This window comes from Alosa pseudoharengus, unplaced genomic scaffold (assembly GCF_046254945.1).
Source record: "Alosa pseudoharengus isolate Yale_2024_CS ecotype anadromous, Long Island Sound unplaced genomic scaffold, YU_APseudo_1.1 YU_APseudo_1.1_scf_14, whole genome shotgun sequence".
NCBI classification, from domain to species: Eukaryota; Metazoa; Chordata; class Actinopteri; order Clupeiformes; family Clupeidae; genus Alosa; species Alosa pseudoharengus.
Window position 1 is genome coordinate 71,045 of NW_027468609.1, and position 17,379 is coordinate 88,423.

Consider the following 17,379-nt stretch of genomic DNA (forward strand, 5'->3'; position numbering starts at 1 on the left):
TATTCTCCGTGTAAATTCATGAACCGAACCGTGATGCCCGTACCGTTTCGGTTCAATACGAATACATGTACCGTTACACCCCTAGTACAAGGGCTGCTGCAAGGCTGAACAGACATGATACTGGTAATGAAACACCCATCCTCATCAACCCATACTTTTGAGGTCGACAGACCAGTGAGGAGAGGTGGCATCCCAAGCACAAGCAGTGCAAGCATGGAAGTTGATGTACCGGTGAGGAGAGATGACATCCCAAGCACAAGCAGTGCAGGTGTTGATGAGGACTATGCCACATATCTTGATCTTGTGGCTGACTTATCTGGTGATTTCTCAGAAGATTACAACAAGCTATAATAGCCAGTATGGAGAATCAAATGTGAGTATCAGATACTGTATGCAAGCTTAAGAGACAAACACTTTATCAGCAGATCGTCATATAGGCCTACACATGACAAATGTCTGTTATGACTGTGCCTCATGCCAAATGACATTGCATTATATCCTATTCTCTCATGTCATATGACTGTGATGACAATTATATTTCTTGTTTACATGTGTCTCAGTAGAACAGAAAAGGTCCCAGTGGAAGAAATCCTACAGGAATTATCAAGCAAAATTTCCACAAAAGAGACATGCAGGTTTAATATCAATCGTTCTTCTGTCTGGGATGGAGCAGTGCGAGGTTTCCAAAGGGTTTGACCCCAACTTGAGAATGTGAAATTCTCTGATGATATGGGGAAAAATGAAGAAAGTGTTGATTTAGGAGGGGCCAAGGAGGGAATTTTGAAGACTACTCATTGAGGCCATTGCCATGTCACCTATGTTCGAAGGAAAAGAAAACAGGAAGACCTTGGCTATTGACAGTACAGGTAATCACTTGTTTCTCTAGAATTCATAATAGTCTTTCAGCAGATAATGATATATTGTATATGTATTTGTAAATATGTATGTACAGTGATGTGGTAAAGTTTATCAACCCTTATCAATTGCCTAGTTTTCTGCATTTTCGATCATACAGTATGATATGAATTTCATCCAAGTCATCAGCCTAGACAAGCACAATATGACCCTAACAGCACAAAATAACTTGTTTGTGATGGGCTGTGCCTAGGTTGATGGTGGTTGGCTAGGGTTTTTATGGTTATGGTTCAGTCTACATCAACGGGACGGACCAACCTAGCCAACCTAGACCATGCCTAGGCTGGTTAAGAGTATTTTGGGTATTGAATATTTCAATGTGGTAATATGGTGGCAGCATGGAGGGGAGTGTCTCCAGGATGCTGGTTTCACTGTTAAGGCTTCATGAGGTGTCGTGGGCCTAACTTAACGAAACATCGGTGAATGAGGGTGCCCACTTGATAACCCCAATGACATGCCGCATGCTACATACTGCTGTTGGATGGGCCATTTGTCTTGTGTTTGTGGCCATTTGTTGGCAGATTTGTGGGTAGCGTGCTTTTTAAAGTTAATTTGAGTAGGGGCTTCTGAATGTGTTTTTACCTTGGATTTTGGAACAAGGGATTTTAACATCTTAATCCTGTGAATTAATAATAATAATAATACGTTTATTTTATATAGCGCCTTTCTCAAACCCAAGGTCGCTTTACATAGTAGGAAGGCAGGGAAACACAATAACAAACAAACAAAACAATACAACAAAGACAAAGGCAGGGAAACACAATAACAAACAAACAAAACAATACAACAAAGACAAGTTATCTGTATGGAGCTGTGTTGGGTGTGGAGGAGAAGTGATCATTAAACAGAAAGGTCTTGAGATTAATGTAATTACATTTCATGCCTTTGTTGAAAACAGCCATGAAACATTCAAAAGGCTGTATACAAACGTAAGTGAACCTTTGGGATTAAAGCTGCAGTTGGCAAGTTTGACAGATTGAGGGGACTTAGCCAAAATTTTAAATGTTTACAACTCTCATGGCCCTCCCTCACTACCACCGAGCACCCTCTCATCGAGTTTGTGCTCGTCAGTGCGCACCAGACTGTGATTGACAGTCAGATCTCACACAGCCCTGCTCTGATTGGATCAGAAGAACCGGGAGCTGTGGATATTTGCAAAACAAATAACAGGCTCTAGGTGGAGGTTTTTGTTTTTGTTCTGTCAGAGCATAGTGTCGGTTTCAGTGAATATGATCAAACAAATCTTGCCAACTGCAGCTTTAATCAATGATTGAAACTAGCCAGGCTAGCGTTCAATATCACATTTCGCCACAGCACTAGTCATCTACCTATCCAAAGACTTACGCTTCCTCAGCCAAAAAATGTGTATGGCCAATCAGTGAACAGAGAGAGGGCTATGTCCTCAGTGAGAGGGCTATGTCCTCAGTAGGAGGGCTGAAAGCGCCACTACCAAATGGTTGTGAATGGTAGAATGCCCAGGGCATTCCCAATAGTTTCAAAGAAAGTATCTGCCTACCAGGAAGCTAACGTATGCCTACTGAGATGTGCCAGACTCTTTGCACAAAGTGAAACGGCATGAAAGAGTCTGGTTCATGAGACTAGGTTGAAACTCCTTTGACTAGAATAAAATCAAGCAAGGATCCTGATAACTGTAAACAGGTAGTCCAACACCACACAACACTATGTGAGAGTGCACCAGTTATGCACCTTCTGTATTCTGCAGCTCAGGGAGCATCATGATTTGTAGCTGTTTTGACATCTCATTTGAGTATGGCTGAACTGAAAAAAGAATGGGCTAAAATGCCTCCTGAACATCCTCATCACATTATGGCCAGCTGATCTTAGGGTTCACAAACTTCCACACAGCACACTGTACATCGGTCATTAAAGCAACACCAAGGAGTTTTTTGTACCTTAAAATAATGTTTCCAAAAACGTTTCAGTGGTTCATCAACTCATAACAGGGTGAACGGCACTTCTGCATTTGCTTCGCGGCCCTCTATCGGCTATAACCGCACCATGTAAGTTTGCCAGATCGGGTAGCAGATCTGTAGTTCGATGGAATGAGACATCCCTGCTGGTAGCTGGTTTTAGCTGGTCTATGCTGGTTTTCTTCCAGCTCTTGCTGGTCTTTGCTGGTGTAGCTGGTTAGGCCATCAGCTGAATATGCTGGCGTGACCATCTGAGGAAGCTGGTCATGCTGGTTTGACCAGCCTGTCGTGTGGGATACAGCTGGTGCAAGATGGTCATGCTGGTGACCAGCCTGTCAAGCTGGTCATGCTGGTTTGCTAGAATGACCAACATAAGCTGGCATGGCCAGTTAAACCAGCAGTGTAGACCAGCAACACCAGCTAAAATGACCAGCTTGAGGTGGTACGACAAGCAAAACCAGCTGAATCATCATCATAAGCTGGGTAAACCAGCTGAAGGTATGTTTTCGCAAGAGTTTTGCTGGTCTAGCAGGTCAACCATCATAGGGTGGTCAAACAAGCTGGTTAACAAGCTGGAAAAGTTCTTTGGTGTTGCTTTAATGCTGTGTTATGGAACATGTATGTTTATGATGTATGTCTGCTCATGATTGTGTGTCTTTATGGCCTATGTGTGCAGCTCTACGGGAGGATTGGTACTACACAGCTGGCAGGGCCATTTCTGTAAGTCTTGTTCATGGAGGTCCACCACCAAACTTCCTCTCACCATTAGTCTTTTCATTACTGACTGATTCTTCACCAAAGCCAGTCATTGGAGATATAGCGGACACAGAGCTCTTGGAAAAAGTACAGAGGGTCAGTTGTAATATTTAGGATGTTTTTTTTTTCTTTCTTCAATTCACATACAGCTCCACAGTTCTTGTGACTTTCTTACAACTTACCTTATTTTTCTGTATAATGCCTGCTACAAAAAATGGTTGCCAATCAATGGCATGGCGTTTGTGCATCTGATTCATTACAATTATGCATAAGTAGACTCATTGGCAACTATCAAGCTACTTTGCAGAAGACAATTCACATCTTGCATATCTCTCTGCAACAAATCCAGTTCAATTCTATTTTATTTATACAGTGCCATTATTCAAACTTCATACAACTTCATAAATTCTTGAATTATTGCTTGCAGTATTGTATTACTCGATACTTGAATTTCACATGCAAAAAAAGGATATCTAAAACAAGGCACAAATGCATACCCCAGAGAAATAGGAATTGAGAATTTTCACCTCACATACATTGAGCCCTAAATACTATAGCTGACAAATATAATTATCTAATTGTATCACTTTGTTGTTAATTTTTACGAGCTGTTAGGAAAGTCTTGACCATCATGTAATTTATAATCCAGGCTTGTACATTTCTGCATTTAAATGAGTAAAAAGTCTGTATAAGAAATTCAGCTACTCGTGATCCCCCTGCTGAAAAAACCAGCTAGAAACCAGCTTATGCCGGTAGCTGGTTTTAGCTGGTCTTTGCTGGTGTAGCTGGTTGGGCCACCAGCTGGATGTGCTGGGGTGACCATCTGAGGAAGCTGGTCATGCTGGTTTGACCAGCCTGTCTTGTGGGATACAGCTGGTGCAAGATGGTCATGCTGGTGACCAGCCTGCCAAGCTTGACATTGTTGGTGTAAGATGGTCATGCTGGTTTGACCAACATAAGCTGGCACAGCCAGTTAAACCAGCAGTGTAGACCAGCAACACCAGCTAAAATGACCAGCTTGAGGTGGCACGACAAGCAAAACCAGCTGAATTACCATCGTTAGGTGGGTAAACCAGCTGAAGGTATGTTTTCGCAAGAGATTTGCTGGTCTAGCTGGTCAACCATCATAGGGTGGTCAAACAAGCTGGTCAACAAGCTGGTCAACCAGCAAACCACCTTTAGCTGGTCAGGCTGTTTTTTTCAGTAGGGCCTAGGTATATGAAAGTACAACTCTGGAGGAGCTTGAGAATTCAAAGGCTCCTCTACTTGACTTCTTGGCCAATGCAGGATGTCTGAGGCCCATGCGCTCTGTAAGGGATAAGGATCTGCTAGTACACAACATAGTCATGTTTCAGGTCATCCGCTGTGTACAAGGGCCATTCCAAAGGTATAGTTTAGAAATATTAAGGTAATCACAATAGAGACATATTGTCACCCATTGGCCATTGGTCTGGTACTAAATTTACGTATTTTTTTATGTCTAAACAAAGATATAAATGCACAGCACAAAAGTGAAAAAGGAATCATGAAGAGATTTTACTTAATCTTGCCTGTTCTGTGTAATTTTGCAGATTCTGTGAAGGTTTGAAAACAATCAGTGTTCTGAAGCTGTTACAGCAATATCCAGACAGTTTCCGCCCCCTGTTTTCATTTCAACCAAGCCCAATGACGTGGGAGTTCATTGAGGACCTGTTTGAAATCCGGCGTTCAACTTAAGGACAGCAATAAATGGACTGCAGAGGACCCTGTTGTCTCTTTTTGGAGAGACTATCTCCTGGATTCGTACCGTAAATATTTGTTAAATGTTCTTATAAACAACCACACAAGTTTATTCTGTTTTGTACAGTTCTATAGAATGACTTAACACTGTCACACTGTTATGTTTTTCAGAAGAAGATGGCCCTGCTGAAAAAAACAGCTAGAAACCAGCTTATGCTGGTAGCTGGTTTTAGCTGGTCTATGCTGGTTTTCTTCCAGCTCTTGCTGGTCTTTGCTGGTGTAGCTGGCTAGGCCACCAGCTGAATATGCTGGTGTGACCATCTGAGGAAGCTGGTCATGCTGGTTTGACCAGCCTGTCGTGTGGGATACAGCTGGTGCAAGATGGTCATGCTGATGACCAGCTGAAGGTATGTTTTCGCAAGTGTTTTGCTGGTCTATCAGGTCAACCATCATAGGGTGGTCAAACAAGCTGGTTAACAAGCTGGTCAACCAGCAAACCACCTTTAGCTGGCCAGGCTGGTTTTTTCTGGGATGTCAATGATCAATCCCAGAAAACTGTGAAACTCTTCTGGGGTCTGTTCTTCCCATGCCCCTGCACTGTGTGTTTGCATACGACGGCCTACTAAGCACAACCTCCCACCCGTTCCGGTTGGTAAAACCACATATGCCTGGGACAACAACATATAAAAAACAACATAACAAGTCTATTTCACAGTGTTTTAGTGGCAGTCTACACCACCCTACGCACGCCACCTAAATCTATACCTTCTTCCTCCATCCTCACATGGTCTTCAACATTGTGAGCGCAAGCTCATCAGCAGTCAGCTACCTCTTCAGGCCTGCAAGGAGGTCTGTGTAGGTCTAGTCATCCTCCATCTGAAATAACAGTAAAATCATACAAATGTAATACCTTTATTAATTTAAAAAATAAAATCACAAAACTACAGATGCGTGCGTGTGTGCACATACATACACAAGAAGAGGTAGCCTAAACTATTGAAGCATTCTGAGTAACTCAAAAATATTTAGAAGTATGAAAAGTAATTTAGTATAGATGGAAAGAGGGGTCCACGCGCACCCCCCGGATTTTTTATGCCACTTACATTTTTTAATCCTTAAAGTGTCTATTTTCAGAATCTGCCAGGTACCAAGCTGAAAAAATGTGTGAAAGGCTTCATTTTTAACGCTTTATTGCACCCAACCCAAACTCGAAAAAAAAAAAAATGAGATAGAAAGTGGCATAACTTTTGAAGTAAACAAGATACAGAGACAAACACATTTTCCCATATAATTCTGACCCAAGGAATTCAATGGAACAGTTATTTATTTCATTTGACAACATCTTGACTTGTTTTTTTTAATATATGGCCAAAAAACAGGCAAAACAGGCTCATTTGGCAACTATTTTTTCATTTCAATATCAAATAGTTACAGCAACACTACTCATCTTCCTCATCATAATCACAGAAGAGATCCTCTAAGTCCATTTCTTTCATTTCCAGCTCTTCATCCTCATCATTATGCTCATACTCTCCATCCTCTTCACCCATAGACAAGTTATTGTTGTTGGAATCAGTTACCTTGTCAAGAGTTGCCTGCTCTCTGAGCCAGTACCTCAACAAGAGAAGGAGGGAAGATGGGTCCAATTGTCCAGATGGGTTCCAACACCTCCTCTCTTGTCTTCTCCCACCCCATGCCTGGATCATATGGTTTAGGGCTCTCGATTATTGCCTCGTTTGCTCTCTTATAGGAGGCAACTCTGTAGTTGGCACGCTGTACATGTGGGATGAGACAGACTTTGGGGGGAGGCAGGTGTTGTAGGTCTACTTTTGACTTTGAGTCCAGGACCAACCATTTTTCTTAGCATCTTGGCACGTACTGCGTCAATTGATGTCATCCGTGCTTGGCCATACATGATGCATGTGAAGCTCTCCATTTCCTGTTGAAGCTCATCTGTGACTAGCCAGTCTACACCAAGCTGTCTGAAAGCATTGTGGAGTTTAGGATTCTGCTGTAGCTTCAGGGGATTCACTTTTCCTTTTCCTTTAAAAGCGCTGGTACAGTCCTCCCCAGTAAAGACATAGAACCCCAGCAGGGTGTTACAGTAGTCAGGGCCCAGTGATTCAGACAGTTCTGTCACATTTACTAGTATACGATGTTTGCCAGAGCCATGGTCAAGGTAGATTGAGAGGTTGATCTTACTGGCATGGTAGAGGAGGATCATTAGAATGTCTGTGTCAGGTGTCCTCACCACACAAGACTTGTAACCCCATTTGACAGCCTGATGGAGGTACAGGACAATGTGGCTGTCTGTCTCCTCCTGGTTGGACCGCAGTGCATAGATCTCAGAAGTCTGGACCTGTAAAATAAAGAAACTAAGTATTACTACATGTAATGTAATACTCACAATTCCAGAGCCATTTGGTCTACCTATCGTAGTATTTTTTATGTTTTTTTTTTATGTTTTTTTTTTTCAAAGCATTGTGTATAGTAACACTGTTTAAGTCTCTGTTAACTTACTTTTCCTTTTGTTGATTTTAGGTCATAGGATTTCCCATTAACACACACCACTGCTTTCATACTCCTCTCAATCCAAAATGCTGCCTCGTTGCTTCCCCAGACCTTGAGAAGTAGGTCACATAGCTGCTTCTTGTTCAGATCATTACCTAGGAATGACTTAAAAGTCATGGCGAGTCCGGGTGTTTCGACCATCAATTATGTTCTTCTCAGTAAAGCCACGTCTGAGCCTCTCCTGGGCTTTAATGGAGTCTGGCTGATAGCAATCTGTGGAGAACACAAAATGGTGCTTGGCAACCATTAGGTCCAGGAGCTGCATGCAAATCTCCCCACAGGTTGGTGGTAGGTTGGACATCGTGTGGAAGAGGGCATTGCCATCCTGTATGTATAGGGCATCCTTGAGGTAGGGTACTTCTTCATCCCTGTCCTTCAGCAAATGGTGAAGGATGGTCGCCTTGTTTGTTTTGGCAAAATAGCCATCAGGAGAGCCAAGGGCACGAGGAACAGGCGAGAGAGGATACCGCATGAGTTCCTCAATGTTGATAGGTTTCTCCATAATCTGTGACTTTACAAGTAGTTGATAGGCTACGTTACTCTGCTCCTGGTACACAAAGAGCTGTAATGGAAAATAAATAAATTAGGTAGCCAAAAATAAAACAGACCTTAACAGAATGCATTTTCTGTGTAATAAAAAGTGCAATTAGTATAAGTTAAATCAATATCCACCTTCCCCTGTGCAGATGTAAGTTTGACCCTCTTGCTGGAGTGATCCATTGTCTTCAGCTTAAGTTTCTTGAGGCGGTCAAATAACTCCTTCTTCTTGGAAACAAAGCGTTCTTGGATGAACTGCTCCTTGGCAGCCCTGCCTGCAGCCTCGGCCCGTAGCACGTCAGTCTGAACTTCTGGATTGATTGGAGCCCCAGATGCTAGGGAGTACAGTCGGCTTTTTTCAGGAATTCTCCAGGGGTTTGTAAAGCCCTTGATGGCAGTGATGACTCTCTGGACCGCCCCCTCAGACAATTTGATCTGGGCAGGCTCCAGCTCACGGTGCTTGCCTGCCTTCGGCATCTCAGGGTCATCAATCATGCCGCACATCTCCAAAGTAAGCTCATAGAACTGAGCTCGGGCAGAGGTCGTGCGGCACCATTTCTGGTACGCACCGCAGTTGTTGAATAGACCAAGTAGACCACCTGCAATATAGAGAGAAAGAAGTTTGAATTTTGAGTTTGAAGTTTAAATATAGGTGGTTAGGTTTGTGTCCACACATTGACATACCTGAAGACTTTGCAAACTTCATGAATGTCTCCTCCATGTGCTGCGAGAGCCCCTGGGATCAGAGATCTTGCGACAGCTATGGCTCCATGCTTGATGTAATCAAGAGCACCAGGATGGGAGAGGTCAATGTTTGTGAGAAAGGCCTCAAACCAGGTCAGGTACCTATATGAATAATATGAAATAATATGAAATATGAAATGAATAATAAATAAAGTTTATACTTCAAGTAAGCTCCCACTTTTTTATATGAGTATTAAGGAAATGAATGCATAGATGCATACCTAGCGTAGTTGTGGCCATCATATGCAAAGAAGAGGTCTGCCATGGCACCATTGCAGTGATGGAAAAGCTCAAAGTTGTTGGTTTTTACTGCAAAATCCATCATGAAGACCAACCTTGCATGATCCATCATGGACAGCCAGAATATGCCTGTTTTGCCCAGGTGGCCTTTGCGTACCTTTTCTTGGTATTGCTTGTACTGCTTGATCAGGTTGAGGAGTGAGGGATCCTTCAGAGTGGAGTCAAGGTTCTCGCAATTGCAGCAGTGGATGAGATTGATGAGCGTCTCATGTGGGAGGTGCGGTTTCTCCTCCATGAAAACATCGATGAGCAAACGTTCAAGTGCCTCTGTGACCACCTTCAGACTGAAGAGAGCCTTGGCAAATGATTTGCCACTCAGAATGCTTTTCAGGCGGCCCCGGCCATGGTACGACTGGCTGGGGCACCTGCACCGTACGCCGGGTTAGATTCCTGCCCGTGGTCCTTTCCGGATCCCACCCCGACTCTCTCTCCCACTCGCTTCCTGTCATTCTTCACTGTCCTGTCTCATTAAAGGCATAAAAAGGCTTCTATGAGGATCTCTGCATAGCCAGCTCCAAGACACTTGCATCCAGTGAGCCTTCCCATGTAATTCATGGCTGTATGGAACTTGCCAACGAGGACCACATGCTTACTGAATTCCTCCTCGTACTTCCATACTATTGGACAGGCCTTCATGACCACTCCCAGGTCAAATGTGTTGATAGTGTATGGCTGTCCAACCTTCTCTGTTGCTGCCTCTGACCTCTTGAGTAGCTCATACACTACTGCATTGTCTGTAATGGGCTGGTTGATGGGGATGTAAAAGTCAATTGTAGATTTCCTTGGAGGCACTTTCCCTGTGCTTGAAATAAAACCACCTAATCCAGCTAGTTATGACTACAAAAGTAGGCCTATATCTTGATTATAGTTTCAAATACTTACTGAAATTGTTCCAAAACAGAGAGCAGTGGAGCAGTGAGAGATGGTCATCTGCAGGTACTAACTAACTGCTACCAACTGTCAAAGTGCCAAAATTCCAAAACTGGCAGTTGATGCTCAGGCAACTTTTGTGACTTTTTTGGTATTTTCGAAGTCAAAACCTGAGACAAAGCCTGTTATACTAAAATCATATTTACGTAAATCATGCCAACGTGGAAGGTACCAGCCATAGCTCAAAAATAATAGGAAAAGTACTAGCCCTGAAAACAGAATAACAAGGTGATATCTCATTCTGCCCATGCTATCACTACGGCCATGAACATGGCAGTCTGACCTGTTGATGGTAAATCCTATGCGCAGCCATACAGGCGCCTAAGGATTAGAACTAGGGAGTGAAACAATGGCATGCACCTCTCCACGTCTCTACTACACACAAAAGTAACACAGATGAACACATCAGAATACATACAGAAATACCCCAGATTTCTACAGTCCCCCCTCTTGATCAATTAAAAAACACAGATTTTTATAGATCATACAAAACAAATAAAAGGAGTCTGATGTGGTCTAAAGAACAGAGGACAAACCAAGACAAGATTACTTCTCTAGCACTTTGAAAAAGGAAAAAGTGCCGGCGTCTTAAAAGAAAAACATAATAACTGATTTCGTTCCGGAGGATTGTCTCACACATAAAAAGAAATTAAAAAGGAAAGGAATCAAACCCACATCCTCGGTTCATCCCGAGGCTGGGCAGGAGGTACTCTAACAGGGGCCAATCTTGGAGTGGTAGTGGTGGCACACTTGATGATACTGTGTTGCCCCCTGCAGGTAACCCCCAGAACCTAGTCAACGTCAGCCGTTTCTCAGACGTAACCCCAGGCCTAAGCAGTTAAACATCTGCTTCAACACATTCATTCACTTCCACGCTTTCAGGTGATCTTAATTCAAGAGTAGGTTGCAAGGTCATTGGTTTAACATTACGATTCAATTCCTGGTCAGTTTCTTTCCTAATTTGTCTAATCATATTTTCTAGATCAGAGAGATTACCTTGATAGCTAGCGCTGAATCTAGCCTTTCTGCCTTTTCGCCTTGTAAGACGTATTGGTTTTGTGCTACCGCTCTGTGGTCCATACGGTCGGTGTCCTGGCGACACGTCAATACACAACACCACTTGGATAGCTAAGTAGATGACAAAGATGGGAATGAGCAGGGGCATAATGAACTGGACAATCTGAGCAAACAGGGACCCACCCCAGCTACTCAACCAACCTCCCAGGGACCAGCTACCATTATCCCGTTTAAGCTGCTGCACGTTGGCGTAAATATCTTTGATGTAATTGGAGACATTACCGGTCGAGTCAGGCACATAAGTACAGCATTCCTGTCCAATCAGAGCACAAGCACCTCCCTTACTGGCCAAAACCACGTCCAGGCAGAGCCTATTCTGAAGGGCAACCTGTCTTGTTCCTGGTTAATGTCTGAAAGAGCGTCTGCAGTGTCATTAGCTACTACATCAACAATGTGTACCAGATCTCTAATCTCATCGAGCGCCACAGTTAGGCCATAAATTGGAATTAAAGCGGCAAAGAATCTCTGTGTCGGGGTTGCAACAATACTGTGACCCCCAAAAGCGTCACGCTTAGTCCTAGGGTGTATGGATGTTGACTCACCCACCAAATGTTCCCTCTCCACGATCCTCACAGCTGGAACAACATAAGCTAAATAACAGGAGCTTTGCCAATTAGGGGGAAGATAGGAATATGCATACTGTCCACACACAAACATGGAACCACGTACAGGGTCTAGTGCATTAGTGACGACCGTGCTTCCTGGCGTTACACCTGGAACACGCATCATCGGGGGAAGGGGAATAAGGACCACTTCACCTGACTGTTCAATGGAAACCTCAGTCTGTCCAACCTGAACTTCATATGGGCAGATGCTCTGACCTACCACCGACCGTCCACTCTTGTCGGCCACCCAACAGATCACACCACGTGGGGCATAACTCAATTTAAGCTTAGTAGGGAGCCTTCCGACCCATGGAGGATTGGGAAAGATGTCATCAGGGGAACCATTTGTAGTACTGTTAAAGGCTGCTACATACTCTGGGATGGTAAAAGGGATGGCTATGTAAGGATACACTTCAGAGGCAGATGGCATTAACCCGCATACCCAACACGAATGCTTACGCTTGGCCTGGGCCAACCCATGAGCCGTCTTCAGGAACGTGTTGTCCTTGTGCACATCATGATGGCTGTCATACAGAGTATCAGTAACAATAACCAGGTGACACAGGATAACAGCACAACAAAACAACATTTTCAGTGACATTTTCAGATGATAAAGGAGACACACAACAACAGTTACACAACACAGAATTCAGTGAGCTGATCGCTGTTAGAGAATGATGGAGTTGAGGATTCCTTTGGGAAACAGAGTCTTTTTGGGGAGAAGTGCAGGAGACCGGCAGGCAACAGTTCAGTTCAAAGGCAAAAGTCTCGGTCCTGGATGATGTCCGTGGCTTCGAGCAACTTCATGGGTATATGTGGAGTGAAAGTAAAGAGCAGTATCAGTTGGAGGATAGTCATGGTTGCAGTGAGAACAATCATATAATGATAGAATGATTAAATGTAATATATAATCAAGTTATAGTATTGATTTTAACAATATAACATGCACACAAATAATGATACATTTCTGATTAAACATTTCACAGATTTATGTAATCCCTCCTGAATCAGATAATAGCTAATGCCAATAATAAAAAAAACAGGTAAGACTTGTCCAAGTCTATCACCTTTCTGAGCATGAGTTTGTTTCAACTAGAGTCAATTAGCACAACACTCCAGGCAGGCTCGGTTTTACAGGGAAAGATTCTACGCTGGTGTCCCTACCCTTTTTCATTTTCCTCTGACCTCCCGTGAAAACAACAAATCCACCGTCAAAATGAAAGTCTTCCGTGAATCTTCCTCCCTGGTCTACACCCTATTTCTAAAAAGAAGACGGGCGGAAAATCAGATATAATTCGTACCCTGCCCGGGCGTGTCATGTTTCAGGCGGATCAACTAGTTTGCAGTGACTCGCGTGTATCCATTTGGTTTTGCCCTGGACCTTTACTGCCGACTGTGTTATCAATAAGATCTGATACGGCCCATCATACTTCGCTTCTAGCACTAACCTTTGGGGCTTGTGAATCATCACCCACTGACCTGGCACTAGAGAGTGCCCACCATCCGGAGGGTCTCCCCAGGCCTCTTTCACTTGATTAGCCGCTGTCTGGACCGCTTCTGTCAATTGCACACAGTAGTTCAGCATTGCATCCGATGTCAGGTGGATGTCGGCTTTCCTCAGATCAATCGTGCCTGGTGCAGAGAAAGGCCTGTCAGTCACGATCTCAAATGGGCTGAGTCCTGTGTCTCTGTTGCTTGTAGCACACATGCTACACAGGACTGTTGGTAAGGCGTCAACCCAAGGAATGCCTTCTTGATGTTTCTTGGCCAGTCGTTCCTTCAACGTCCGGTTGGCTCTCTCCACATGCCCAGAGGATTCTGGGTGGTAAGGGCAGTTCAGGGACCATTGCACATTCAGCATGCGGGCCACCTCGGCGCAGACTGCTCCAGTGATGTGTGTTCCGTTGTCTGAGCAGATCTGTTCCGGCAATCCGTATCGGGGAATGATGTCTTTCACGAGGACTTTGGCAGTGTGTAGTGCAGTTCCCGATCGTCATCGGAACGCCTCGATCCACCTAGAGAACTTGCACAGAACAATCAGAACGTCGCGATAGCCTTTGCACTTTGGAAGGGTGATGTAATCTATCTGAAGAACTCTGAAAAGCCCTGGTGGAGCAGGTGTTTTACAATGTTGGCAGCTTGACCTTTCTGTCGTGGTTGTTTTGCCCACAGGTGGCACACCGCTTGACGATGTCCCTGGCCGTTGCTGTGAACTTTGGGGCCCACCAGACCTGTATGAATCTGTTCCTCATCTTTTCCACTCCCACGTGTCCAAGTGAATGAATTTGCGTCGCCAGGTATGGCAGAAGACTTTCTGGAGCCACTGTTCGTGTCCCAAACCTCCGCAGGTTGTCGTCATGAAGCTTCGCCGCATTTTCAATCCAAGTCCACCTCTTCTCGGCTAGCGCTGTTCTGCATGTCTTTGATGTTGGCCAAACTTTCCCGTTTTCCCTCTTCAGATGTTTCCTTGCCCTTCTTTGTCACTCTCATCATGCATTTCTCATCGTCATTTGCAAAAAATTTCCTGTTACCGTTAGATCCGTCCGTGTTTCCATTTCCGTGTCCATTCTCGTTAGTCGTTTCGTTATCCCCCCCTCTCTTTTTCTTGCGGCTGTTCTTGACGCCGCATCCGCCAATGCATTGCCTCTTGCCTCAAAGGTGTCTTGCCTTGTGTGTGCTTTCACTTTTACGACTGCTAGGTCTTTTGGTAGTTGCATTGCATCCAACAATTCAGCCACAAGCTCTCCGTTTTTGATGGGTGTTCCTCTAGCTGTGACAAAACCCTGTTGTTTCCACAGGAGTCCAAAATCCATTGTAACTCCATGCACGTAGTGTGAGTCACAGTAGACAGTAGCTGTCTTTCCTTCTGCGAGTTTCAAAGCTTCAATCATTGCTTTCAGTTCTGCTTGTTGGGCTGAAGTGCCAGGAGTCATGGAATCAGATGCCAATACTTCGTGTTCGGTTGTCACAGCCCATCCAGCGCCACGGATTCCATCCTCCACTAGCGAGGAGCCATCAGTGAACAGTACTAAGTCTGGGTTTTGGAGGGGTTCCTCCTTCACTGGGTGTTCTTGCTCCAAGAGAGCCACCAGGTCTTCACACCTGTGGTCTTCTGTCCCGTCGGTGTCAGTGGGCGCTAGCATGGTGGATGGGTTGGATATTGTAGCTCTCTGAATGACTATGTTTGACAAACAGTTGTTGATCGAGCACGATGTTGTTGACCAACTGTATAGCTAAGTATACAGCCTGGATTGCTCTCAGACAGGGTCCAAACCCAAGGGCTGTAGTGTCAAGTTTGGCAGAATAGTAGCCCACCGGTCTCATCAGGCCTCCATGTGCGTGTGACAGTATGGATGTCAGGTAGCCACGGTTCTCATTGACATTGAGAGTGAATGGTCGTCTGACATTGGGGATTCCCAAAGCCGGAGCTTCACACAGTGCATTTTTCAAATCTTCAAACGCTTTCCGTTGTTCTTCTCCAAATTGAATCTGTTCCTTCGAATCTGGTCTTCCTTTTAGCAAGTCGTTCAGGGGTTGAGCAATCTCAGTGTAACATTCCACACAGGATCTGTTGTAATTGCAGAGCCCAAGAAAAGATCGAAGTTCTTTGACTGTCTTGGGGTCTGGGGTCCTTCGGATTGCAGCAGTTCGGTCTTGAGTGATTTCACGTTTGCCTGGGGATATCTTTTGTCCAAGGAACACAACTTCAGTCTGTGACATTTGTGCTTTTGCGTAGCTGATTTTGTGGCCTTTGGCTGCAGATAGTCCAGCAAAGCCAGCACGTCTCTGTCGTGTTCTCTTTCAGTCTCGGATGCAATCAAAATGTCGTCCAAATACGTGATAACCTCTGAGGTCAATTTGGGTGCTTCAGGAAGCGTGAGGTGTCGTCGTAGCGCCTGGTGGTAGATGGTTGGTGCGCAGCTTAGGCCCTGAGGCAGTCTTTTCCAATGGTATTGGCTCCCGTCGAAGGAGAAGGCCAGCCAGTCTTGACACTCTGCAGTGATGGGAATTGTCCAGTAGGCGTTGACGCTGTCCAGCACCGTGAACATTTTATGCTCCGGTGTCAAAGAGTTGAAAATGGTGGACACGTCCAGCACTATTGGGCAGATGTGGTCAAGAGTCTTCCCGATAGTCAATGGTCAATCTCCAGGTGTTGTTGGCCTTTTTCACGGGCCAGACTGGGGCATTGGAAGCAGACTTTGTTTTGGTGATGACTCCTCTTTCCTCTAATTCCTTGATGATTGGGCGGAGTCCGTCCAAGGCAGCTCGATTGATGGGATATTGCTTCACACACGGAGGTGGTCTTCCAGTCAGTCTGACAGGTTGCATGTCCAGCAGTCCACAGTCGTTCTTTCCTTTGGCCCATGCAGCGTGTTCCCAGAGGTCCTCTCTTTTCAGCCTTCGCAGGTTCAAAGAGACTTCCCCATCTTTAAATTCGAGGCTGGCATTAAAGGACAGCAGCACATCCATCCCCAGCAGGGGTTCGCGGATCTGGTTGCCTGCCCATAGGTGGCATGTTACCTCGGTGGGTCCAATGGCTATGGTGACTGGGGCTGTTTGCTTCAGACTGAATTTCTCTCCGGATGGTCCACAAGCTGTCTTGGTGACACCTGACAAAGGAATTTTGTGTTTCTTCAATAGTTTGGACGAAAAGACTGTGAGTTCAGCACCAATGTCAATCAAAAATTCAATTTCAATGTGTTCTTCAAGCAAGGCTGTAACGTAAAGGGTGTTGTCGGCAAGTTGTAGGGCGGCGGCAATTAATCGGAGTGAGGGGGTGTCTAGTTTCCCGGGACCGCAGAGAAGAGGGTTTCCAGCTAGTCCATGCTCAGGTTTTTAAATCTTTTCAACATGGCTTTCTTGTCCTCATCAGTCGGACCCCTCATCTTTCCTCCGGCGGTTTGGTTCTTCCCCGCAGGACTTCCAGTTTTTCGGCTTTTCCTTGCAGTCTCTTTTCCAGTGGCCTGTCTTCCCACAGCTGTGGCACTTCCCTTTCTTTTCTCGCGTCTCCTTGCCCTCTCTCTTGTTGGCATTCAGGTTTCTGATCTTCACCTCAGTATCGCGTGCTACTCTGATGGCACAGTTCATGACTTGATGGAAATCAATGTTGTCATCCTCCCAGTTAGCGAAAATGAGTTTTACTCCTTTCTGGATGTCAGGCAGGAGCCCCCGAAGGTATTAGGGGAGTTCGACTTGCGGCAGATCTGTGCAGATCTGACTTGATGTGATGCATGCTGGGTTGAACACAATGCATACTGGGATGGACGCAATGCATACTGGTTAGAAATTCTGTC

The 17,379-nt window shown here is 44.8% G+C and overlaps 1 pseudogene; it reads left to right on the forward strand.

Annotated features, from left to right (window-relative positions):
• Positions 1–359: 359 nt before the first annotated feature.
• Positions 360–7,142, forward strand: LOC143123493 (G2/M phase-specific E3 ubiquitin-protein ligase-like; annotated as a pseudogene).
• The last annotated feature ends 10,237 nt before the right edge of the window (positions 7,143–17,379 follow it).